Source organism: Puma concolor, chromosome B1 (assembly GCF_028749965.1).
Source record: "Puma concolor isolate L17-30 chromosome B1, mPumCon1.1.hap2, whole genome shotgun sequence".
In the NCBI taxonomy this organism is placed as follows: domain Eukaryota; kingdom Metazoa; phylum Chordata; class Mammalia; order Carnivora; family Felidae; genus Puma; species Puma concolor.
In genome coordinates, this window is record NC_141670.1 from 136,132,456 (window position 1) to 136,160,385 (window position 27,930).

General features: G+C 36.3%; 1 protein-coding gene across 7 annotated transcripts in view; it reads left to right on the forward strand.

Annotated features, from left to right (window-relative positions):
• The window catches only part of MAPK10 (mitogen-activated protein kinase 10), a 316,114-nt gene that overhangs the window by 197,124 nt on the left and 91,060 nt on the right, over positions 1-27,930 (forward strand). The gene's annotated exons all lie outside the window — the stretch shown is intronic.

Consider the following 27,930-nt stretch of genomic DNA (forward strand, 5'->3'; position numbering starts at 1 on the left):
TGTACTCCATCAGAGAGGAAATGTGGATGCTGGAGGTGTGTGTGTGGAGAGGAGAAAGGGATAAGGCCCGAGACTCCTAGAGACAGTAAGAGAGGACCGAAATACAGAAACAGAGAGAAAGAGCAAGAAATAGATGACAGATACACAAAAAGGAGAGGACGAGAGGAGTTGGAGACACACGAGAACATAAAACAGGCAGGTGACAGACACCCAGAGAAAAATAGAGAGTGACGGAGACTGAAGATACCAGAAAGGGAAAGCATATTTGTTAGAGAACAATTTCAGAGAAAGCAAGGAGATCCTAATGAGATTAACTTTGAAAAGAGACAGTGATTCTCCACGAGAGAGCAAAATCGAAATAACCCTTTTTCTTTTGTTTACAATGAACCGTGTTTGATATATTGTGTAACATTTCTTTACTAATGTTGCTTTCCTCTCAAATCGAGGTGGAAATTTGAATGCACAAAGAAGTCTTTTGACTATGCAGCTACATGTGAAAAGGCAATTGAAAGGAAAAGTAGGGCAAATGTTAGAGAAGAGCATTAGTCACAGAGCCATTCTTGCAAAATTGCTGCTTCTGTGTCTTTGTACTTTGAGGGGGATGAAACTCATTGGTCAAAGTTTCTTATCATTGACACCTTTTCTTTCCGTTAATATGGTAACAGGTAGGGAATAGAAATGTAGACTCAGCTACCATATCCATAGTGTACAACTTGTCTAACAGTGTTCATAGACCTCTGTTTCTTTTATACCCCATTGTTAGTATGTAATATCAATTAATTAATTATTATGTTATTTATATATATTACTAATTATTGATATTAAGTAATTAATATCAATTTTCACTAATTTTGTCCTGAAAGCAAACATGAAGTTTCTAGATCAGAGACAGACTATTGATACTCGCAGCAGTAACTGCATCGGTTACCTATGACCCTTCTCCCCTTTTAGGGCTGTGTTATCAAGGCTAAATGTTATATGTACATGCAAGGGCGTTTTTGCACTACCAAGAAGAAATTATGAATCTGGGAATTTGTATAGGAACTGTTACACAGCTGCCAGCTTCTCCTTCTGAGAGATGATAGGTAGATAGACAGATAGATAGATAGATATCAAATATCCCCAGTATAAACAGATCTTCTCTGGGAAGAGAAAGGAAAGATCCCTCTTTTATAATCCTTTGAAAGGTAAACAGGTGGTTCTGGGTTTCACCTGATTTGAAATAAACACATTTCTCTCCAGAAGTCTCTATTTATTGACTCTTTAATTCCACTATTTGTTCTTTAGCCAGGTTCCAGTTTTCTTTGCTTAGAAAGCCCTTATGGTAAAGAAACATTAAAACTCCTCTATGAGTTATGTACCATTAATTGCGTGAATAATATAAAATTCCAGCCTTATAAAGTAATAGCATTTCTTGGATCAACCTTATAAAATGGCTACTTAAAAATAACTTTAAAATAATGGTTGTTTCATAAACACATTTTTGTTTTTAACAACTCTCATTTAACTAGAATACAAGATCTTTTAATATTTTAATTAAATTATAAGTACATGTGGTGCGGCTATATATACATAATGGTTCTATGTGCATAAATCAAAATAGCCCTTTAAAACACACTAAAGGAAAAGGACCAGTAATTTGGTACCTCTTCATATAAACCTTGCTAACGCCTATTGTATGCACTAAAAAATACTTATTACGAACTTAGTTTGGAACACAATAATAGCACAAATATAGTTGAGTTTCATGCTATTTGCATCCTATTCTCTAGCAAGCTTAGCACCCGATAACTATTTTCCTTGGTTTCTAAACTGTTTACCAGAAGGACTTAAACTTTGCCAATATATAAATTTAAAAAATATGAATATCTGTCTTCTCATAGTGAAATGATTTGCCTTGAAATCAGGACCCACACCTATTTTATTTCATTCCATTGAATTTACTTATTTATTTAGCACCTAATGTGTTCTAGGCAGCATGCTAGATGCTGAAACTATGTCACGAACAAAAGTGGCTATGGTTCTCACTCTCTTTCTAAATTATTTTGTCTAATAGATAGGATCTAGTTATAGATATCTGCTTTAAATAAGATATATCCTTAGATATTCTAACAAAGATACACGGAGTACAGTGGCTTAAATACTTCTCTCTCCAATAAAACTCTAAGCTGCATGGTTCCAGGGGATAGGGCAATTTTGCTCTACAACGTGATTCAGAAATACAGGCATCTTGACAATGTTGTTCTTGCCTCATGCGAAAGTCACAAATGTTACATTCTAGTTTTCGGGAAGAGATAAATAGTAAGTGGGAAGGAAGCAATCTATCCATAAGGTTATGACCCAGAAGTTGAATATTTCATTTCTGCTTTCATCCATCATCCAGAACTGAATCACAGAGTCACATCTGGCTGAAAGAGAAGCTGGGAAATATATTTTCTGCCAAATGCCATATGCCTATCTAAACTAGGGAGGTTCTTATAACTATGAGGAGGAAGAGGATAGATTTTGGGAAACCATAAGTCTCTGAAACAGTATTTTTTCAGTTTCTGGATCTGATAACTGATACCCAGTCCCTTTTCTTGTCCATCTGACTTTGACTTGTGGGCCCTGCTTTAAATCAGTGTAGGTTTTAGTTCTTGATCCCTCTAAATTGTGTCCCAGCCAGCTGCATTAGATGGATTAGGGCCAATTGATTCTCAAGAAATGCCTCAAGGTAGCGTAAGTTATATGATAAATAAATGGATTAGTGTTCTGCTAGCCTGATGCAATCATCCTGTCTGTCTCCTTCAGCCTTTCACACTGTCTGGAACACAAGAGCTACTGAAAAAAAAAAAAAACAAAAAAAAACTTCATTGAATGAATAATGAACAAATGAATGACATTGAATGACATGTTATAGTAGTGGCTATGACTTACATTCTTTTTTCCACCCTTGTTTTACTTTCAGGAAAAAAAAGTTAATGTTTATTTATTTTTGAGAGAGAGAGAGAGTGAGATAGAGAGACTGCAAGCGGCAGAGAGAGGGAGACACAGAATCTGAAACAGGCTCCAGGCTCCCAGCTGTCAGCACAGAGCCTGACATGGGACTTGAACCCACGGACCGTGAGATCATGACCTGAGCTGAAGTTGGACACTTAGTTGACTGAGCCACCCAGGCATCTCCAGCCTTGTTTTTCTTCGACTCTGCAAATCGTTCTATTGGGGACAGAAAGGGAACCAGGCATAGAGTTTATAACCTGGCTCTGAATGTTTTCAGGATGAGAGTTATTGTTTGTATTTCTCTCATCTTCTGTTTATAATTATCCAAGATATTTGAGGATAATCATATACTTTTAAGCTATAGAAGAGAATAAAGATATCTAATTGCCAGTTTTACAGGTAAAAATCTGGGGTTCAACTTGAGAATGTTTGCCTGTTATATAAATTACTCATATTAGAGGCTTTGACTTTTAATTCATTGTTCTTTTCAATGTTGCATTGATTCTGAATTTTTAGGTGCCCTATAACAGATAGATCTGAGGTTCATACTCAGATCAGCTGCCTCTAAATTAAGTACATATTCTTCTTCCTTAGTAGTTCTCAAAGCATGATTCCTTAGCTGCAGCAATAGCATCAGACTTTACTGGGAACTTGTTTGAAATGTAAATTCTTGCCTCCCATCCCAGACCCAGAAACTCAGCAACTCGGGTCCAAGCTCAGCAATGTGGGTTTTAGCAAGCCCTCCCAGTGACTCAGATGCTTACTCAGGTTTCAGAGCCACTATCCCGCATTGACAGAACAGCACACAGCATATATTAAGACATTATCTTATATGATATAGACATCCATAACCAAAGCTACCAACTACGGAGTGCCTACGAAGTGCCACTCTCTGTGCTAGATGCTATATGTACCTAGTCTCATGTAATCATTCAATAGTCTGGAAAAATTGTTATTGCTATGTGTATTTTATAAATGAGAGAACTAAGGCTTAGAGAGGCCATACTGTGAACCACCCCCACACCCACCAAGATTACATAATTTGATATTGGCAAGGATGAAATTTTAAAACTCCTATTGTCTGACTGCAATGACCATGAGTTTTTGAAAACACTGCTTTAAAAAAAAATACAATGTATTATAACTTACTCATTGAGATGTATGGAAAATAAGAATATTTGATATCGGGAACATAAAGTTTTCAGGACCATGAACTACTCTCAAATTTCTTCTAGTAATAATGTGTTCATTAAAATACTGCTTTGAATTTGAACAGCCTTTTAGTATTGCTGGTAGATGCAAAACAGTATTCTGCTGGGAAAAAAAATTGCCAGCTTTTTAAAAAGTAATTTCTGTTTTTACTGCTTGTAGAACTTGGTAGTGGTCTGGTAGAGATATATGTGTAAACTTCAGGGTTGATGTTTCTCCCCTAAAGCCATGCTTGAGAATTGCGACATGGCCCTGAGAGATGGGCTTCATCCTGAGTATATCTGAGAGTCTACAAGGCCAGATATATCTCAGTCTCCCCAAATGCAGGGAGACTGGACTCTGGGATAAGTGAAATGCTCTGGATCCCAAAGTTCATCATTTTCAGGTCTCTGGGGGACCAGTTGACCTATTTTTCCTCAAACAGTTACTGATGCAAGAGGATACTTGGGTATACAGAGTGTAGATGGTTGAAACCATAGCGCACATTCTTACTTGACTTTGTATTTATTTTCACCTGTGGAGACACTGAGTCCTGAGTAGACATTGCCCGTTAATAATTGGCTTGCAGTGGGTAGCTCTAGTTATTGCCAGAAGGAAAGTCTGGACACTGTTGTCAGATCTTCAGATTATTTTAGAGAGGCAGTATATATATATATATATATATATATATATATATATATATATATGTATATATATGTGTATATAGATATACATATACACATATATATATATTTGCTACACACTGTGTGTGTATGTGTTGTGTGTGTATGAAATCTAATATTTAAGTTTTTGTTACAATGTGTGAAATCTATTAAAATTTTATTTTAACATTATGTAGCCAAAAATGTACATTTGTGAGCTGGTTATATTCATTACATTATATTCATTACTTTCTGGGGTTTTTTTTTGTAGACTTTTTGTGATTAACTTAAAAATTACTCCCTTCACATATTTCTTTAGAATCATGATTTGAGTTAGTTTTATCATCCACTTGAAGTTCCCTTCTTTTTGAGTCACAGCTTATATATTAAAAACCAAACAATAAAGAAACCTCGAATGAAAATCTGACTGGGTGAGTACAGTGCCATCACCATATGAACTAGCTGAGTGACCTTAGATGGGTTACTTATAATCTCTGAGCCTTGTTTTCAATGTCAATGCAGGAGCATAAAAAGTGCCAAGCAATATCTTTGGGTGTATAGTAGATAGTTAATTCCTATACTTTATCCTCTTTAATTCTGACCAAAAAAATTATGAAACAAATGGATTTTCCTCTCAAATCTAAAGGAACTAGAAATATTTTTTCTTTTTTTACTTTCCCTCTTCTCCCAGGAAAGTAAATGTCCTATGAATAATGTTAAGGAAACAATCCTATTCAGTGAAATAACTGTAAAAATAATAACAAATATGTCCTTTATTGTATTAGTTTATTTTAGGGGGTTGGAATATCCTACATTTTTGTTAACTAAAATGGAAGGAGAAAACAAGCTCTCAGTAACACTACTTTAGAATTGACCTACTCTGTGCTCCAAAAGTGCAGGAATGGATATTGACTCTCCAGAAGCAGCTGAATTACCAACTCTGGGCAAATTGCATTGAGATTTTGGTATATCTCTTGATGCATCAAGATAGTGACTTAATTTGGAATCCTAAAACAAAAGAGCAAAGCAGGTAGTTTAGTTGGATTATCTAGATCATCAAAAGAATGAAATTTGTATTACTTTCTTTGTGGTTTATTGTAATTCCTTCATAATTGAGTTTTGTTTTTTTCCTATGGAACCGTTAAAATCCAGATGGATTGCCTCCCTTTGTTCTATTTCCACATTAGAAAGTATAAATGATTTAGGATGAAGTGAAAGGTCATTGATGAACAAGGAAATCTGGATGACTAAATTCACTAAAACCTTTTGCCTTGAGGTTTGTCTTGATCAGCTCAGGCTGCTATAACAAAATACCATAAACTGGATAGTTTATAGACAACAGAAATTTATTTCTCGTATCTGGAAGCTGGAAGTCCAAGATCAGGTTGCTTGCATTGTCAGGTTCTGTGTCTGGTGAGTGCCTGCCTCCTAGTTCATAGATGGCCATCTTCTCACTGTATCACATGGTTGAAAGAGGAAGCAAGATCTCTAGGGACCCTTATAAGGACACTAATCCTATTCATGAGGGTTCCACCCCCATGATCTAATATAATCCTAATTACCTACCACAGACACCACCTCCTAGTACCTTCACATTAGGGAGTAGTGTTTCAACATGAATTTTGGGGGGATACATTCAGCCCACAACAAGGTCTGTGGTGAACATGGCCTTAGGTAATCCCCAGTAAGTCAAACTCTTCTATAACCCCTTCCTTTAGGGTTCAGATGGAACAGATAATATTCTAGACAACAAAATATGGCAGAGGTGATGGGATAATCACGTCCTTGATTAGGTGATATTGTAAGACTCTCTTATGAGAGTGAGTGGGAGATTCTTCTGCTGGCTTTGAAAAAGTAAGCCACTATATTGTAAGTGGACCATGAGCCTATGTAAAGTGAGCCTATGAGCCTACGTAGGAGCTCACAGGAGCCCCTGGCTGACAGCTAGCAAGGAAAGGGACCTCTATCTTACAACCACAAGACACTAAATTCTTCCAACAAGTATGTGAACTTGGAAGAGAACCTGGAGCTCCAAAAAGTTTCTTCAGCCTGCCAGAACCTTGATTATAGACTTGTGAGACCCTGAATAAAGGATCCAGCTAGGCTATGCATGGGCTCCTAACTCACAAAAACTCTAAGAAATGTTTGCTATATTAAGTCATTAAATTTGGGGTAATTTATTATGCAGCCTGGAAAACTAATACACGATTATCTCATTTGCCTTTCTCAGGCTTCCTCAGTCATTTTTTCTTATAAGTTTATTTATTTATTTTGAGATAAAGAGAGAGAGAGTTGGAGGGACAGAGAGAGAGGGAGAGGGAGAGAAAAAGAATCCCAAGCAGGTTCCACACTGTCAGCACAGAGCCCTGCGTAGGGCTCTAACTCACAAACCGTGAGATCATGACCTGAGCAGAAACCAAGAGTCAGACGCTTAACCAGTTGAGTCACTAGGGGTCCCCACAGTTATTTCTTATAAAGGTGATGAGATTTGGAAATGCGTCAAATATACCTATATTCCCATGTCTGGAGGATTTTACACAAATTTATGTCTAATGGCTACTGAGTCATTAACATGTTAGGACTAGAAGTGTACTTAGCATTGTTAAACTTTCCTGCAATCAGGGAATTCACCACTTACTTATTTTACTTAAATAGGGTTGGAGTGGGGAGACACTTCTTTTTTTGTTTTTAATGTTTTATTTATTTTTGAGAGAGAGAGTGTGTGAGCAGGGGAAGGGCAAATAGAGAGGGAGGGAGACAGAGGATTTGAAGCGGGCTCTGTGCTGACAGCAGATAGCCAGAGGGGGGGCTGAACTCATGAACCTCAAGATCATGACCTGAGCTGAAGTTGGACACTCAACCAACTGAGCCACCCAGGAGCTCCAGGGAGTCACTTTTTAATACAGAGCATACTGAGACAGAAATAAGCCTTGTTCAGACAGTGTTTTTCCAAAACACTGTTTTGTTCTTCCTCTGACAATTAGAGGGTTCTGCTCAGTGAAGGTATTTAGATGTGATAAGATCTGGATGATTTGATGGTTGGATGACCTGAGACATATGCTGTATCTCTTAGTATTTTGCTCAAGGGACAAATATCTCATGTTCACCATGGGACTGTAGTGTTTATAATTTTTTCTAAGATACTAGTATTATTTCTTATAAAGACTATCCATATGGTACGATGGTTTCATGATCCCTTCATGGCGATTATCTTGGTGATTAACATGGTAACCTTGGTGATTAACAATGCTGATATTGACTTGTGTATTTCAACGTTTCTTTAGAACATGGGACAACATCTTATAGAATCTGGGTCACAAATATGCCATGTGATTTTGGGTAAGTTGTTTTTCTTAGGCCTAATTTCCTTATGTCTAAATAAAATGAGGGTATTGGTTCAATGACTAAAAATCTTGCTAGCTAGTTTCAAGCTAAAAATTCAGTAGACCATTTGCTATTTACAGAAATGCACAATATGCTTTTTCTTCCCTTTTGAAAATTGCTGCTGACAAGCACAGTGCTTTTAGTGCTTTGCAAAGTATTTATTTGTGCATCTGGTATAAAGCAGAGTTTGGGTGCCTAGGAAGTAATTACCAAGTTTCACATCTCCAGCAGGCAGTAGTGTGTGTGTGTGTGTGTGTGTGTGTGTGTGTGTGCGCTATGGCAATGGAATAGAGAAAATGGGGTGGAGACTAATGTCATTTTGTAAGCTTTGATAATTAATTGCTATTAACTAAAGTTTGAGTTAGACATTTTCAACTTAAAATTTAAAATTGGTTTGACAAAGGACTTTTTACATTCGGTGGCATGGATATTTGACTCTGGCTAAATAGATTAGTGGTCTATGAATTCATAATTACATTTGATAATATACATAGTAAAGGAATGGTTATTGAATTAGAGCTAGGGATTTTTAGTTTGGAAAAAGGTTGACTTTTCAGGGAGATGGAAGAGATCTTCAAATATTTGAAGACACCTGTGAGTAAACTTACTTGGTTTGGCTCCAGAGAACATCCTAGGATTAATAGAAGTTAGATTTTGGTTCAATTTAAGAAAGAACTTTATCAGAGTCAGGGCCAATCATCAATGGTTGTCTTCCTTGTGAAGGTGTAAGTAATTGGTTACTGATAAGGTGTTTTTTTTTTTTTTCCAGTTTATTTATTTTGAAAGAGATAGAGCAGGGGAGGGACAGAGAGAGAGAGAGGGGGAGAGAGAGAGAGTCTCAAGCAGGCTTTGTGCTCTCAGCTCAGGGCTTGATCTCAGAATCATGAGATCATGACCTGAGCTGAAATCAAGAGTCAGACCCTTAACTGACTGAGCCACCCAGGTGTCCTGCCCTGGTTACTGATAAGTTTTAAGCAAAAGCTGGCTGGATGAGTACCTCTTAGAGATGTTGCATTTTACATGGAATTTCTTCATTTGGTGAAATGTCAAATGAAATGAAATTTTAAGTTTTATTCCTATTCTAAGTTCATGTAGATTTTTGTTACCTTGGAGACATTATTTATAAATTATCAATGCTTTGCGGCACCTGGGTGGCTCAGTCAGTTGAGCATCTGACTTTGGCTCTGGTCATGATCTCACAGCTCGTGGGTTCAAGCCCTGTGTCAGGCTCTGTGCTGACAGCTCAGAGCCTGGAGCCTGCTTCCAATTCTGTGTCTCCCCCTCTCTCTCTGCCCTCCCCCTGCCATCTCTCTGTCTCAAAAATAAATATTAAACAATTTTTTAAAACAGTTATCAATCTTTTAAGCAGAGAATCTGCTGCTAGAAGGTGGCCTAGGTAATCTTATTCTTAGATTTGGAATGGGATATCTCCTCAATTTATTCAGCACATTGTCAGTAAGGACTGAATCTCAGATGGAGTCACCGTGAACATGTCTGGCCCTAGACTCCATGTCTAAACCAAAAATTCTGGCTAGGTATGCTGGATTCATACATGTTAAAACCTACAAAATGAGTTTCTTAAAGTTCATACTCTTCTTTAAACACAAAACTATAGACACATGTCTTAGTCTGTTCAGGCTGCTGTAACAAACTACCAAAGATTTGGTGGCTTATAAAGAACAAATTTATTTCTCACAGTTCCAGAGGCTGGGAAGTCTAAGATCAAGGCACCAGCAGATTCGGTGTCTGGTGAGGTCTGCTTTCTGGTTCAAAGGCTGTGCCTTCTAGCATAACCTCACATGGCAGAAAGGTAGAGGGATCTCTCTAGGACCTCTTTTATAAGGGTATTAATCCAATTTATGAGGATTCTGCCTTCATGATCTAATCATTTCCCAAAGTCTCCACCTCCACATACTGTCACTTTGGGCATGAGGATTTCAACATATGAGTTTGGGGGTTGCTATAGACATTCAGACCACAGCAGCACATTTCTTTGAGAAATGTCAAATAGTTTCTTCTAGCTATTGGTTGACCCTATAGACTGTTTTAACTATGGGCATGTGAAATATTATATTATGGATCGGACACACATAGGTTTACTGGGCTGTAAGCTTATAATATTTGGGGAGACCTTCTTTAAGAAAAATCATAAATATAAAATTCATAATGAAAGCAAATTATTTATTTAGAATAAAAATAAATTACATGAGGGGGGTAAGGATAAATAGGTAGAGCACAAAGGGTTTTTAGGGCAGTGAAAATATTCCGTGTGATACCACAATGATGGATAACCTGTCCAAACCCATAGGATGTACAACACCAAGAATAAACCGTAATATAAACTATGGATTTGGGGAGATAATGATGTATCAGTGTAGGTTCATCAACTGTACCAAATATAAATGACCTCTTGTGGAGGATATTGATAATGGGGGAGGCTATGCATGTGTGGGGGCAGGGAGGACAAGGGACATCTTGGTACCTTCCCCTTAATTTTGCTGCAAACCTAAAACTGCCCTAAAAAAGAAAAGTCTTAATAAAAAACAAATAAATAAGTCAATTCTTTGAAAAAAATTACAGCAAGTCTCAAATTGAAAAAAAGCTGACAAATACCGCAGAATCATAAAATCCAGAAAAATAATATGTTTATTAATTACCTAATATAATACTCCTTTTACTATATTTTTGGCTGCATACTCTTTGGACATGTCTTCATATGACAATGGTTTTATGATATTGTTACCAGTAGAGAAAATAGAAAAGTTAGTCTCCTATTCCGGTTGATTGAAACTTATCTTTTATTATTGATAGTTTAGAAAGTATTTTTCGTCCTCACAATTCATTACTGATATTGCCATATACATACTTAAAATTGTTGTCAAATTTGGGAAAAACTCTTTCTAATTCTTTTAAGTATGGACCATAATAGTAGAAAACACTGTTCCCAGACTACCTTCTGGCTTCAGTTATTTCAAACCTTGTTTCTCTACCGCTACCTGCATAGTTACATGTTTCCAGCATCAGGCAATATTCACACAGTGGTATAACTACTGGCCCTCCACTCTCTGGCACAAGATTGGGCACCAGGTGACTGGGCCCAGTGGTAGCAATATTCTTGAAAATCATACCTATGCCTGGAAAAGTTGCAATGATTTAAATACATAAATGATTGCAAAATATATAATAACCCACTGAACCACAATAAATGTATTCCTAAGTTAATTTTCCCTTAGTCATATCCCAAAAGTGTTTGTAACAACTCCTGTTCTACCTGATTAAAGGGGAAGTTGGTGAAAGGAAAGCAGGAGTGTAAGGAGACTGTGGTCTTAACCCTAGAAAATCTAAATGTGAACAGCATAAGATTTGCTTTCTTGAACTTTATATAATTGGAGTTGAGCCTAAGATCAGAGATAGTAGGGGCAAATTTTTGTTGAACTATATGACACAATTAATCAGTTTGGCTTCATAGTCTTGAAAATGCACTTTTTAAAAATATAATTTATTGTCAAATTGGCTAACATACAGTGTGTAAAGTGTGCTCTTGGTTTTGGGGGTAGATTCCCGTGGTTCATTGCTTACACACAACACCCAGTGCTCATCCCAACAAGTGCCCTCCTGAATGTCCATCACCCATTTTCCCCTCTCTCCCACTCCCCTACTCCCCCTTCAGCCCTCAGTTTGTTCTCTGTATTTAAGAGTCTCTTACGTTTTGCCTTCCTCCCTCTCTGTAACTCGTTTTTTCCCCTTCCCTTCCCCCATGGTCTTCTCAAGATCCACATATGAGTGAAAACATTTGATATCTGTCTTTCTCTGACTGACTTATTTCACTTAGCATAATACCCTCCAGTTCCATCCATGTTGCTGAAAATACATTTATGATCACTACCATCTATCTATATAGTTTCAAAATTCATATTATAGTCTATCTATGTAGTTTCAAAATTCATATTAGCTGTGAATCTTCAACAAGATAAATGTATTTGGTTAGATGCATTTTACAATACAAGAAAATACATTCTATTTGAGTTTTCAACAAAGGGCAATATAAAACGTTTACAAGAATAACTGTTATACTATTCAATATTTTAACTTAATATGCATCAGCAAGAAAATTATGGAAGAATTATCTTTAAATTTTATCTTGAGTATGAAAGATTATATAAATTGCTTATTACCTCATTATGTGAGACATGTATGGATTAGAGTACTATCTTATCTTCTCACTAGAGGTAGAACAAAAGTGAGGTGAACATTGGAGTTGGGTTTAGGTTGGTATTCCATTGAGTTCATATTTGATAATCCCTTCTTATCTGGTACATTTCAATTCATTTCATTGCTCTTATCAAATATTGTTGGCTGTGTTTTCCAAGTTAGTATTTCAAAGTCTTATTTCATAATTTAAATGTGGTATTTTGAGAGTCTATGTCAGCATTCATGTAAAATGGGATTTGCATTGTCTCATAAATAACAGGATTTAAAAATATTTAGTGGCAAGTAGAACACTTTTTAACATTAACATTTTATATTTGTTACTGACCTATAGATAGGATTTATGCTGAAACAACTGACTAATTGCATTTTTGGCACAACATGCTGCCAGTAATTCGACCATAAACTCGTGAAGCCTCTTTTTTTTTCCCTCCTCATTTTCTACCTTGAAACTGCAATAAAGGTATAATTTATGATGTAGACTGGGGAAAAGTTATAGTTCCCATTTTAAAAATACAGCAGCTAGTACAGATGCCAAGATAAAATCCTAGGTAAGTAAGTATTTCCCTACCTGTGCCTTTTAAAACTGATATATTAGCCTTGACATGCAGTTTGGTTTTTTAAATCCTCAAATTTAACACCACATCCTGCAGTGATAATTCTTTATGTTTATTATTTTCTCCATTTCTTCTTGACTCAAACTTCTTGTATGGCTGTTCAGTAGATAATCAAAACAACCAGATCTTGGTTGTTTGTGTTTTCAATTATTAAAATGAAGCTAAACTATCTCACCTAAAATTTTTGTTTCTAGAAGGAGCAATGCATTTGATTTGATATTAGTGCCATATTTTCAATAATTCTTTAATCCCACAAAAACCTACAATTAGCAATCTGCCATTGTTTCTCTGTTCCTGATCACACTCATGGACTCATTTTCCTCTTCATGCAGTTTAGATGTTGTGCCTCATATTACACTGTATCCCCTGTATAAACTATCAACTCTTTTCTCTCTTCCTTTCTGGCAAAATTCAAATGCTGGTTCAATCTAACTCCTCAACCCTAAGATAGATGAATATGGTTGGAGAAACACACTCAGTTGTGTTGACTATTCATACCTAATTTCAAGACTAGCAAGATTGAGTGGGTTTTGTTACTGTTCCAGGATCTCTAGTCCATTTATGTTTCTACTATTTTAGATGACAATCTTATCCCTTCACTCTTTCCTTAAAACTCTAAATATTTTCCCCACCCCATCCTGTCACTGAGCTGATGATCTTGCTTCCTATTTCACTGAAAAACTAAAAGCCAACAAAATGAACTTTCACAAGGTGCCCCTACCACCATAGCTACCTATATACTGGCATCTGGACTCAGTTAACTGACTTTCCCTGCTGATGCTACGCACAGTATTTAATCCTATATAAAGTAACCCACGCTTGCAATTAGATACCTCTCCATTTTATCACCTCCAGCAATTATCCTCTTTGCCATCCTCCATATTTCCTTAAAATTAAATCCATTAGCTTCTAGTATTTCCTATCTTTTTTTTTGACCTAATATATTTAGTTTGTATTTTATTCCCCTATTTAGTATTCCCCAATATGTTACAGTTCTTTGAGTACTGTACAAGATGCTTAACTTGTAACTTTTTTTTGTCTATCACAATAAATATTAGCAAGTTTTTGCTTAATTTTGTAAAATGTGACATGATTTATTAACATTTAAATTCAACCGTCTTCTGTGTTGTCTTTTAACTTACCCAAATAAAAATATCCAGTAAGTAAAAATAGAGACATGGTAAAATATCAGTAAATTTTTATTGAGCAAGTAAACCACACAACAGTTTTAAATGAACTTCAGTTTCAAAAATGAGTATTCAAATTAAAAAGAAACACACAGTAGAATTCCATTTCCCTATAGTGCCTAGTGAAAAGACAAAGAGAAGTATTATTTTTACAATCCCAGGACACAGAATTTAAGTGTTCAAATGATCTCACATAATAATTCTGGTGTCCCAGAATAAGATGATTAATAAAAATACATATGTGCACGTGCACGTGCATATGTATACATACAAGCACATGTAAACATACAAATACAATGCTTTCATTTTTACCAATGACACAGGAAGAACCTTTGTGACAAGAGAATTTTTATTTTTAAATGAGTCTTGTACATTCTGACCTTTCCCTAAACTTGGGCTGCATCACAAAACAGTACATAAATAACTATCTTTTCCATTTTGGTTCTTATGAATGTTGGGGGCCTCCTGTCCCTAACTGTGCACACATAAAAGCACAAAAGCAGGATGTGGTGGGAGGGCTGTTAAAACCAGCTGGTCAGGAAATCCATTTGGGGTCAGTAACAGGTTGTTAATGACACCAACCAACAGGAAGAAGGTGGAGAGTACAAGAAGTGGGCATGAATCAATACTCGTATTTGATTGGTGTGGTACTTTTTGATAGCTGGGCAAAGGAATCCCATTGCGTAGTCTCAAATTGCTTATTTCCTATCAGTGTGTCAAATTCTCAGGGATATAGGCTATATGAGAAGAATGCTGTGTAGACCAAAACTTGTCTGAACAATCTTCATGTTTGTTTAAAACAAAGAACAACTAATACTGACAGAATTTACTGGCCATTTATCTGGTTTTACCACATGTTTATCATAGAAACTGGTTTTATAAAAAACAGTTTTGTGATTTTCCTATGCTTTTAGTTTTTAGTATTTCTCGGAAGCTAAATTTTTTTTCTTTTATAAACACAAAGGGTAAAGCTTCAATAGGAGGGAGCTGTGCCCCCAAATCTCTCATGTGCTATTTTTTTTTTGTGAGCAAATCATTTAACCATTCTGTACCTCAGTTTTCTTAGCTCTACTAGTTCACCAAATTTCTATAAAAATACAGCAAAGCAATGTTAATATCTGCCCAGAAAATAAATGCCAATTGTAGTTATGATGAAGTGACTTCTCTATTATCAACTCTCTCAGTTATCAAAATAAATAGTATTTAACTATTTGTTGATCAAATGTATGAATGAATGAACGATAAATTAGAAAGTCTGTAATCTTAAGGAAATATTTTACAAATATGTGTAATTTTTATTGATAATAGAGATAAGAAAGAAAATACAGAAAATTCTAATAATTTGCAGAAAAACTGAAGGAAAATTAAGAGATCTCACAGTGTCACAGTCATATAATATCCGTTACATTTTAATTTTTCAAATGTGTGTTTTTCTATGTATTTATAATAAAAATGTTTAACCTTTTATTTTGAAATAATTTCAAAATAGTGGAAATGTTGCAAGAATAGAATACTACGTGGCAATGAGAAAAAATGAAATATGGCCTTTTGTAGCAACGTGGATGGAACTGGAGAGTATGATGCTAAGTGAAATAAGCCATACAGAGAAAGACAGATACCATATGGTTTCACTCTTGTGTGGATCCTGAGAAACTTAACAGGAACCCATGGGGGAGGGGAAGAAAAAAAAAAAAAAAGAGGTTAGAGTGGGAGAGAGCCAAAGCATAAGAGACTCTTAAAAACTGAGAACAAACTGAGGGTAGATGGGGGGTGGGAGGGAGGAGAGGGTGGGTGATGGGTATTGAGGAGGGCACCTTTTGGGATGAGCACTGGGTGTTGTATGGAAACCAATTTGACAATAAATTTCATATATTAAAAAAAAAAAGAAACAAAAAAATAAAAAATAAAAAAATAAAATAAAATAAAAAAAGAATAGTAAATATAGCTATAATAATATAATAACGCTTATATGTGTTACTGAGGCTCAAAAGAGTTCACATATGTAGAGTGTTAGAAGCAAATGAGTGGGAGATAAGGTTCTTAGAACTAATGAATGTTGGTTGTTATTATTAAGCTTTAGTTTTGTCACCTGAACACTGGGGATAGTAAGTACCTATCTTACAATATTATTGCATACATAAAATTTAGATGCCCAAAGTTTTTCCAGCCTAAGTTAATGACATCTTTTGCTACATAAATAATAAAACTTCTTACTGGAAGAAACCCAATCCCAAATTCTAGGATTACTTGAATTACACTACAATAAAATCAAAATGGACTTTGCATAGTGGGTTTTCTTTCTGTTTGTTTGTTTGCTTGTTTGTTTGTTTTTGTGACCCAGAGTCAATAATTACCTCAAGTCTTTCCATTTGGGGTTTCCCTAGATTTCATTTCAATAGCTATCAATGTGAGCATGATTCTAGTTGATCTCTGCTGAAGCAAATCTGGCAAAGTATTTGATTTTCCAAAAACATTTACTGGTAGGAAAAGGTACAGTAAAAATATTGTTTATACAAAGTGCAATAAATTTTGGTAAAAAGACAACAGCTTATTTGTTAATCTCCCATTTTTCACACCGGGGTTTTTGTGCTTCAGGGTGGGGGTAGCCAGGGAGGGGTGTGGGTACAATAGTCAGGAATACTCAGAGCTCCACGATAAACATGGCAGGTCATCCTGAAACTGAAATTTCATGCGAAGACTGATGTGTTGATGGGGAAATGAAATTTTACATTAAAATAAGCATGGATATATATGGGATTAAAATATAGATTTTACATGAATTTTAAAGATGATGTATATGACTTCAGAAATATTTAATAGCTATTCAACTCATGTTTGTAGAAATTTGAGACCTATAAATTCACTCTGCTCTACCACTGGGAGTACTTCAATCGTCAGTTTACTTGTTTAACAAATACTTATTTAGTGTTAAATATATGCAAGACACCATACCATACTCTTAGTGCAAAGGTGAAAAACACTCTTATTACAGCATTATTTACAATCACCAAGACATAGAAATAACCTAAGTGTCTGTTTCCAGATGAATGAATAAATAAAATGTGGATATATATACACAATGGAATATTATTCAACAATAAAAAAGTTCTGCCATTTGTGACAACATGGGTAGACCTTGAGGACATTATACTAAGTGAAACAAGTCAGACAGAGAAAGATAAATAATATATGATCACACTTATATATGAAATCTAAAGAGAAGAAACGTGGATATAGAAACATATTGGGGTTTGCCAGAGATGGGGTGAGGAGGGGGGTGGGTAAAGGTGGTTAAAAGATATAGATTTCCAGTTCTAAGATACATAAATTTTGAGGACGCAACGCACAGCATGGTGACTTTGGTCAACAATACTGTATTGTGTATTTGAATGTTCTTAAGAGAAAAGATCTTAAAAGCTCTCATCACAAGAAAAAAAAGTTGTAACTATATGAGATGATGGGTGTTAACTAAGATTGTGGTAATCATTTTGCAATATATATATTTATCAAATAATTGTATTGTTCATTTTAAACTAATATCATGTTATATGTCAATTATATCTCAATAAAACTGGGAGAAAATGGTGACCAAGATTCATGCGCTCCTGCCCTCATGCTTGAAATCAAGCAGTGGGACAGGTTTGCTGTTGTTAAGCTAACATAATTTTCATAACAACGTATGAGATTCTATTATTTTATTAAGGCTGTGCTACTCAAAATATTTTCTTGATAAGTGCTAAAAATAAGCAGGATTCTCAGGCATAAAATAATGTGGGCAGGGATAGCCCAATTTAAATATATTAAGACTCTGTGAGAATGGTCAGGTATAGGTTTAGAGAAGCAAGAATCAGTGCAAGGAGATCACTTAAGAGGCAGTCTCTGTAGTACAATGTGACACATGGTAATGGAAATGGAGTTTGAGTTAAGTGGATCAGTTTGAAAATCTACATTGGAGGTAAATACAAAGACTTATTCATGAACTGGATATGGGGAGGAGATGAGAAGAGAAAAATTCAGATGACTTGTACATTTGAACAAATGGGTGTTTAAGGGAAAGATTGGAGGGGGACAATTTAAGGTTAAGAGAGAAAAGCTTGTTCAGTTTTGGACGTACTAATTTTCAGATATTTCTGAGACATCCAATTAGAGGTGTTCAGTAAACAGTTATATGTGTGAATCAGGAGCCTTCATAAAGACATCATAGCTGGAGATAATATTTTGGCATCCTGTGTAACAGAGCCACTTAAAAAATATGGTACTTAGTTTATTTAAAATTTTGTCCTTTAGCATATATAATGTCCTTTTATTAACATATTTAAAGCTTTGGAAATAAACATTTAACAGTAGCAAATATAATTTCATACATAAAGCATATAGAGAATACAGAGCTAAATCCTTCAGGATTTTGGCCATTAAGGAGCACAACTCTGAGGATAGAAAATGATGCAATAAAAGGCGATATGTATTAAGTCTCCTATAATGATGCTACAAACAAACTGCTGTAGAGCTAGAACTCCGTTTCATAAATATCAGCCCAAATATCAGAGTAGGAGAAGTGAATAAAGAAAAGATAAATGTATAAAGAAGTCCAGGGGCATAAACAATAGCCAATATAAATTCTACATGGATGTGTTGGTAGGTGTTGGGAGCCATTCATAGTGAGCAGCGCTACTCCAGTTGTCAGGCTAGTGGAGAGCAGTCATGATTATAACCAGAAATACTGTGCTGGGGTAGGCTTGGAAGAAGAGAGAGTGGGCCCATAGGTTGGGCAATGTTTATTTCTATCATATGTCCTATGTGCAGGAACCATTTATGATTCCTGTGAGTCCCCTAACGGGTCTGATCAATTTTTCAGGTGGCAATCGATAGTCCCAACTTCTGAGCCAAAGGAACATCTTACTGTCTCTAGTTTGTTAATTTTAAACATAGCACATTCTTATCACAGGCCAATTTGAGAGTCAACTGTTCCAGAGTTTGAGTTGCTTGCACAAAAAAAGATGATGCATTCAATTAGCTTCCACTCCTTGGCTAAGTCTGACATCAATCAAGTTTTGAAACTTAACCTAGGTTACTATGCAGATTTTTAAGGCAAACCTTGTTATAATAAAACTACCAGATATAAACCATACTTCAAATTTTATTGCCAGGAAATGACTAAAAATGGGAATGTAGCAGTAATTCTGGAAGAGCAGTTCCTTGCGTCTGCCTCTTGCATCTTGTAGGGAGTGACATGCAAAAGCCTCTTCAACCAGGACCCCAGTGGTCATGAGCGACAGGGACCTTATCATTTATGTCTAAGTTGGGAAAATTTTGATAGTGAAAGGACACATTCAAATACATTGATGGATGTAAAAATAGTGCCCTTAAAATTTGTTTTAAATTAACTAATTCTTAAGAAATAAACTAAAAATACAAGTAAGATTTAACAATTGATTTATATTGATTACCTACATATCAAAAATATAACATGAGAAGAATAATTATTTTGGATATACACTGATGTATTTTAATCAACCAAAACTTCCTAGCCCTGTCTATTGTACAGTTCGTTGATATTTTCTGAAGAAGACATTTTTCTTAATGTGATTGTATTATTTTTAACCTTTTGTTAAATTTCTGGAAATCTTCAAAATTGTATGTTGTGGTTACTAAATTTGAAATCTTGGCACCTTCAATATAGATCACAATATTTTTATCTGTAAAATACTCCCAGAAGATCTTAGGTACCTGGTAAGAACAAATTCTACTAAGTTGAAAATATTATCAATTCTATTTTATTTTTGTATTGTAATATAGGAGTGTTTCAGCACAAGTTTTTTCACAAAAGTTCTGTTTCCCCCTTTCGTTTAGAGTTCCTTTGCTAATAAATAATTGTGTAAGATGGAACTTGTCAAATAGGTTGCCCCTACTTATGGTCTTTTTAATGGTTTGTCACATTTAGATGCTGAAAAATTATAGGCACTTATAATCAGAATATCCCCAAATTAGGAACACCTTCAAATCCTATGTATCATATGAATGCTTCCTAAAATTATGAACTCTATCAAAAGATTATTATTATTTTTTTTTTTACAAACTAAGATATTCTAAATCATATTTGTGGATTTTCAAAATTAAATGTTGTCCTCTCTTTGAGAACTCATTTTCTGGATTTGATTTCTTAGTTCCCTTCTTGTTTCATTTCCTTCCAGTGCATTTCAGTGTGCTTTTATTTGCAATTTTTGTTTAAAGCTATTCTGCTATCCCCTAAGTATTTCAAAAGCTGAAATATTGGGATGTCCCATTTACTAAATACCACGATTAAAGATTTCCAAATGATTTGAGGGCAAAAAAAAAAAAAAAGCATCCAAAATTTAAGACTTATTTACATAGTTGTTCATCAACCAGAATGATGAAGGCTTCCAAGAAAATGCTGATTGACTTGCTGCAACAACTTGATTTTTTTTATTCAATATCAGTTTTGTCTCCAAAATTTTGTAATAAAGTGATTCTCACCAAGTATGTATGAAAATATTTACAAATTTTGGTGCCTATATATTCTGTTTTTTATTAATATGTAATTGACATATAAGTGTAAGGTATATGTAAGTTATATTTTGATTTGTAGAATATTGCAAATTATTTGGACCCAATATTAATTACATTTGTATCACAACCAATTCAAATCCATTTCTACTCCATAGATTTTTTTAATCTGGTCATTTGTTTTTAGTATGACAATATTCTCCAAAATAATTTGTATTTGTGTTATTGAAAAAAATAACTGATAGGTCTTCAATGTCATTTTTAACTAAAATTATAAGTTTTCATCCTATTGTCAGGGGTTTCATTTTGAATTTCCAAGCTTTGAGTCATTGGATAGAAAATCAAACTATTATTAAAGATACTTATTTTATATTTGAAGCATTTGGTAACATGATATAAAAGTTTAAATGCTTACAAAATTATTTTTTTGCTAATAGAACACATTAACAGCTTTGCTTAACTTTTTGTACATACCACCCCCCCCTCCCCCGTCCCACAAATCAAACCAAACCAAACACCTTGGAACTGAAAATGAAAGGATTAATTTAGAAAAGGAACCATTTGACCTAAGTGAAAAGTCTAGTTTCAAGAGTAATCTGTAAAAGCATCTTTTGCAGGTGCATGTGTTAAATCACTGTGTTTGGGCACAGTCTTCTTGAAGTAGTTACTGACTTTGAAATAGATACTGATGTTCCTTTAGGAGGATTATTTTCTGGTTTTCATTTGGTTGTACCTGAGAAAACACAAGAAGTCTAATTCAGTATATAGTATTTTAATTAAATATGTGGTCTCATTTTTTTTATTTTTGTCAAAAGTGTTTATTGAAAAGTTAAGGTTTACTAAATACTAAGTACGTAAATAATTATAGCTTTATGCTACACAAATGGCAAAGTCAGCATACCAAGGATATTCTGACGACTCTCTATGTGCTCTCCCTATGCTTTATAGCAGGTTGACCAGCCTCTGGACCATCACATATTTCATATCAAGCCAAACTCTAAATTTGCAAGTTTCCAGCTTACCCTATTAAATGGCAGGCTGGCAGCTTTGTGGATTTTGTAGGTTCAAACATGGGTTTGAACATATATAGGTGGTTCATTCACTCAATGGTCATGAAGGGCATCAGGGTGGGCATGAGAAAACTTATCAGAAAGATAAAATGAGAAAAAGAGAGGCAGTGCCTGCCTGTGCCTTATAACCCCATCTCTCTGAGATGAAGCAGTTCTTCTCTGGGGGCCTTCAGTTTCTTCTCCAATGCCATCATCCCATCTTAATTTCCAAGAAATGGAAATCAGGCAGCCATCTAGGACAGCCATCTTCTTTAGGTTCATCTAATTTTTGGTGGTGGTGAGTTTGTTTAGTTGGTCCCATATTCTTCATCAAGGTAGTCGGTCTTTGTGAAATGTCCCTTGTCACTAGTTCACCGAAGGGCTGCAAAGCACTGTTTCAGTTTATAGTGTTCAGACTAGTGGCTACTTTTGATGCTGTCTTTGAGGCAGGGGCTTCTGAGCCCCTTGTTGGCCCCCACTTGCTGCAATGGATTCTCAGTGGAAACCTCAGCTGACCCTACTGGGAGTTCTGAAGAGGGAGTGAGCCTTACCAGCTGTCCTGAATTGGGATGAGGTGGCCAGGCTTTTATAATCCCAGGTTCATCAGTTATTGAGTGAAGGCTGCCCATGAAGAAAGCATAGACTTTGGTGAAGCAGATATTTTTGGCTGAAATTCTACCCAAAGGGGGTTAAGAGCTGAGGGACCATCCGCGAGCAACACTCCCAGCAGCTAGGATAATAAAAGGGGAATCTTAGCAATGCAGCACAGCACCTATCCTTCCCTTTGATGCACTAATGAAGTTCTATCCTTGGCTTGCCCCCACCCCCACCTGATGTGCTGAGAACCAATTTGCAGAAAATCAAAAGTCAAAAGTGTCTAGGGCCTAAAAGAGTTGTAATTTATCCCTGAAAGCTGCATATGCCTAATTCTGGATTTTCCATTATGTAATATCATTAACATTTTCATTATTTAAGTCACTGTTAGTTAAAATTCTATTGCTTGCAATCAAAAGCTTCCCTGACAAAATATAAGGAAACTGCTACAGCCAAGCAATTCAAATGACAAAATCAGGTAATCAAAAAAATCAACCGTTGACTCTTGATGGGATGATTAGGGAAGGCTTGTACTGAGGAGATAATATTTGGGCTGAAACCTGAATCACAAGATGGAATTGGGTAAGTGAGGATGTGAGAAGAGCTTTCCTGGGAGGAGGAGGAATGATTGTGAAAGCCTGAGGCAGGGTTTGGCAGCTTCCCCAACGTGGTTCTCCAGGGTGGAATCAGTGTCTCAATAGCATCTCTATGGACTGGAATTTGGGGTACCAAAGTGGGATATTTGGGGGCACTGGGAAGAAAGTTTTTAGTAGCTTTCAACTAAAGTCCAGGCCTTTGGAAGGGTCAGATGAGAATGTGGGAAAGTGAGAAAAGAGTGATGAAGGGGACAGTTTCTCCCAGGATGGAATTTGGGCAGCTGGGCTATCGCTTAAGATGTTTAAGATGCGGCAATGATAAGGTTTTTAAAGCTGTGTTGTTGTTGTTGCTGTTGTTGTTGTTTTTAAGACATAATATTCTCATAAGGCCTAGAGATGTTTTTTCACCCATAAACATTTATTTATTTTTAAAAAAATTTTTTTTCAACGTTTATTTATTTTTGACAGAGAGAGACAGAGAATGAACAGCGGAGGGGCAGAGAGAGAGGGAGACACAGAATCTGAAACAGGCTGCAGGCTCTGAGCAATCAGCACAGAGCCCAACGCGGGGCTCGAACTCATGGGCCGTGAGACCATGACCTGAGCCGAAGTCGGACACTTAACCAACCAAGCCACCCAGGCACCCCTCACCCATAAACATTTATATGATCAAGAACATTTTAAATGTGAAAGGGAAAGGGAATAAGAAAGATTATTGAATCAATGGTTATTATTTAGGAAAAAGAATGTATGTGCAAGAGGTTTCCAGAAGAAAAAAAAGCCTTGATAAATACATAGAGAATAACGGTTGCCTACAGAGAGGTGTGTGTGCACGTGTGTATGTCTCTGTGTGTATGGTTATATAAATGCATTCAAGGAAGTAAACTTAACTTTATAGCATCATCATAAAACTGGATTAAATGACAGGAGTATAATAACAAAAGGCTACGTCTTTCTTTTATAAACAAATCTGGTTTAAGTGGAGGTGAGTTAGTACTGTGTGTCAAGAAATTCTGGTAAGTTTTTAGCAAAATTGTTGGAAAGTTGCTGGAAGTTGCTGGAAAATCTTCACAAAGATTTATCTCTTATCTGCATGAAGATAAAAGAAAGAAAATACTGAAAGAGAAAAAGTAAGGTGCTATAGACCAAGACTCTTTAAAAAAAAAAAAGCTGACTAAACAGTAATGGAAAACTTTCAGACATTAAGTTGTGATTATACAGCACCAGTGATGCCAATTTTGCAGATGTATTTGCTAAACTGCTGCCAGTAATCACTGAGGAATTATAGAAGATGGGAAAGACTTGAGTGTCATCTGGGCTTCATGGCAGGAGACAGAAACATTTAAAGTAGGCAAAGATTTAATACGGTAAATTGGGTGCTTGCAAAATCATTGGAAGGCCTGGAGAACTGAGCTCTAGTCTGGGTTTCTTGGAATGACTCCCAGACACCGGAGAGCTGAATCACAAGGGGAGCTCTTACCTCTGAGAGTGTCCTAGAACCACTGAGCTTCCAGAATACATGGTTGTAACTGAGATTTAGGAATCAGAGAGCTGAAAATGTGTACTTAATACTGCTGTTGTCACTACCCCATGATGCTGGTGACAGGGGCCTGCAACCTGGAGGCCACTGTTGCCTTTGCTTCAACCCCTTCTCTCACCCAGAAATCTGGGGAATGAGTCACTGTTACAGAAGAAAATTTCATATCTCCATGAGGCCTTGCTTGCCAACCCAGAAATGTTAGAGGATGACCACCCTCCCTTTCGCCTCACAAATCTCTCCTAGCTGTATCTGTGTGGCAGGACCTTACTGGAGTCCAGACCACTAACTGGAGAGTATCTGGGAATTGTACATTTAACTTCCAAGTCCCTTCTGTACAAGAAGACCTGATGCAAGGTGGCGAATGGAAATTCAGTGAGCCCAAAGCACAGTATTCAATATAACTGTAAACAAGCAAGCACTCCAATTTCTTTAATGGAAAGAAAGAGATTATGAGACATCTGCTGAGCTTGACATTAGTCTTAGTATTGGTTACAAAAGACACCCTGTGAGCTATTAAGAAAGGATGTAGCAATCCCTGGGAATAAAGGATTCGTTCAAAGCAAATCATACTGAATAACCTATTAAAATGGAAAGTAATAGAACTACATGGCTATAATGTATCTAGATTTTAAGAAGGCTTTTGCCCTTAACTTTTATATCACCAGACAAACTTATGAAATGTGGCCAAGATAGTGGTATAGGTGAATGGATGTGTAATTAGTAGAAAGATTAAAAACTGATGATTAGTAGATACATGTCAGGTTGTAGCACATGCCATAGGAATTAATATTTTATCCTGCCCTGACTTACACAATGACTCCAACAAGAACGATTTTAAAAATGGTAATAGTCATTATTTATTTAGTGCTTACTCTAGGTGAGGCACTATAGCTGCATTATTATCTCATTTACTCATTATAATTATCTTGTCAGGTTGTTATCTCCATTTCAAATGTGAGGAAACTAATGCTGGAAAGTGTAAGTGGCTTGCCCATAGCTCCACATCCAGTAAGCAACAGTGCTGAGATTCATACCTAAAATAACTTCAAGGAAGAGGTACCACAGGGAGGGAGAAAACCACATTTCCAGCAGAAACTGGCCAGAACCTGCCAAGAGCCCCAGAGGATGGCATTTTCTCAGCCATTCCCCGTGAAGTTGGAGGCTGGCCCACTGTCCTGCAGGATCTGGTCAGTATCTCAGGGACTCAGACTCACACTGCCCAGCCTTCACTAAAGGCTTATATAAAAAACCAGAGGCCGATGTACTAAACTATGAGAAATGCAATAGTAAAACTGCATTGGCCAGTCAAGCTGACCAAATATAGGCAATATTCTGTATGCAAAGATCCAAAGGAGAGCATGATGAGCAGAATGTTGACCGCAAGAAGATAGAATCAGTATAAAGTGATGCTGATCTGAATGCTAACTGTCCATAGTCTCTGACAATCAATACAGTTGTAAACGTCTGCCTGGCTGATTGGATGCCTGGAACTACCTGGAAAGATACTTTCCTATTTGACCAGACAATGCCAGAATTTGCCTCCTGATTTTTCTTTCTAGGAATGCATGACTGATTGCTGTTCTTTTTTAAGATAATTTAATGACTCCAGCTAAGTTGTTTTGGACTAAAATGTATTCTTTCTCTTTAAGGTGATTGTTTTGATCAGTTTCCTGCTGATACAATTTCTTAACTTCAGAAAACAAGTTTTCTTCCTCTGAATTCACTTTTGTTCTTGTGTACTGCTTAGAAGATGTAGGCCCATTTGACTCTTTCCTTTACCTGTGCTGCTCTCGGTAGGCTAATGAGAACAAACACAAGAACAGAAGTATCAGTGCTAACATGAAGAGTTGAAAGCAGCACAGGTTTTTAAAAAGACAACATTTTTAATTAACATGCTCACTGTGAGTCAATAGTGTGTGACATAGTTATCAAAGAAGCCAAGGGAGACTTAGTTATATTAACTGTGTCAACAGAATGAATGAGCTAGTAAATGAATGAAGGAATTGATAGCCCTACCGTAATCTTCACTGACACTCCATGCCTGGATTAGCAATGTTTATTTAGTTCAGGATCCACATTTTCAGATATCAACACACTGGAGTATATTCAGAGGAAACTGGCCAGATGGTGATAGAACCTGAAATGACATTCTGACAAATGGTGGTAGGACACTGGTGATAGTTAACTTGAGAAAGAAAAAACTTAGGGGAAAAATAAGAAAAACTTATAGCTATAGGTTAAAGATCATGCCCAGTCCTTTAATGGATTTCAAATATTATGGACCTACCATAATAGAAAAGAGAATATTGTATTTTATTTTGAGAGTTACCCCAGCATTCAGAGCTGAGAGTGCTCAATATGAACCACAGAGATAAAACTATGCTTATTAGAATGGTGACATTTCCAACTCTCAAAGCTGCCTTGATATTAAAGGGGTCCATGTTTCTGGAGATGCTCAAGCAGAGATTGCTCAAACTTAAAAAAAAATCTTTTTAATGTTTATTTTTGAGAGAGTGAGAGAGACAGAGTGTGAGCAGGGGAGGGGCAGAGAGAGAGAGGGGAGACACAGAATCCGAAGCAGGACCCAGGCTCTGAGCTGTCAGCACAGAGCCTGATGCGGGGCATGAACCCATGCACTGTGAGATCATGACCTGAGCTGAAGTCGGATGCTTAATCAACTTAACCACCCAGGTGCCCTGAGACTGGTCAAACTTTTGATGGAGACATTTTGGAGAAGAATAGTATTAAATGGAATAATTAAATGGAGTCAGGGACCAGATGACTTCTAAGATAATCTATCATTATCTTACAATACTAACCCCTTTCTTTATCTTTTTTTGGGAGGGTCAGAGAGAGAGAGGGGGACAGAGGATCTGAAGTGGCCTCTGTGCTGACGGCAGAGAGCCCAATGCAGGACTTGAACCCACAAACTGTGAAATCATGACCTGAGCGAAGGTCAGATGCTTAACCAGCTGAGACACCCAGGCACTCCACCCCCTTTCTTTATCTTTTAGTTTAGTGGCATGAATACTGAATGGTTAATACCACTTCCAATTCAACAGATCAATGGTAGGGGACACTGATTGCTGCATTCCTTTCTGGCAACTAAGACAAAATCCAGCACAATCTGAAGCTGCAGGGATGGGGGTAAAACAAAAATGAACAAACAAACAAAAAACCACTTTGTGAGTGAGTCATTAGGTAAATACCAAGAAGATATTCACTTCCTTATTTGATCTCCAGACCCATATATTCTTTACTATGAGAGAAAAAGCACTAAAAATTGATTGCCTTCAAAGCATAGTAGATTTTCATTCTCAAATAGTTTGAAAGCTTCAAATGCTAGTAGCATCCATTTCTGTCTTCATATTGAAATGCAGTTATTTATGCTCTAAAAACC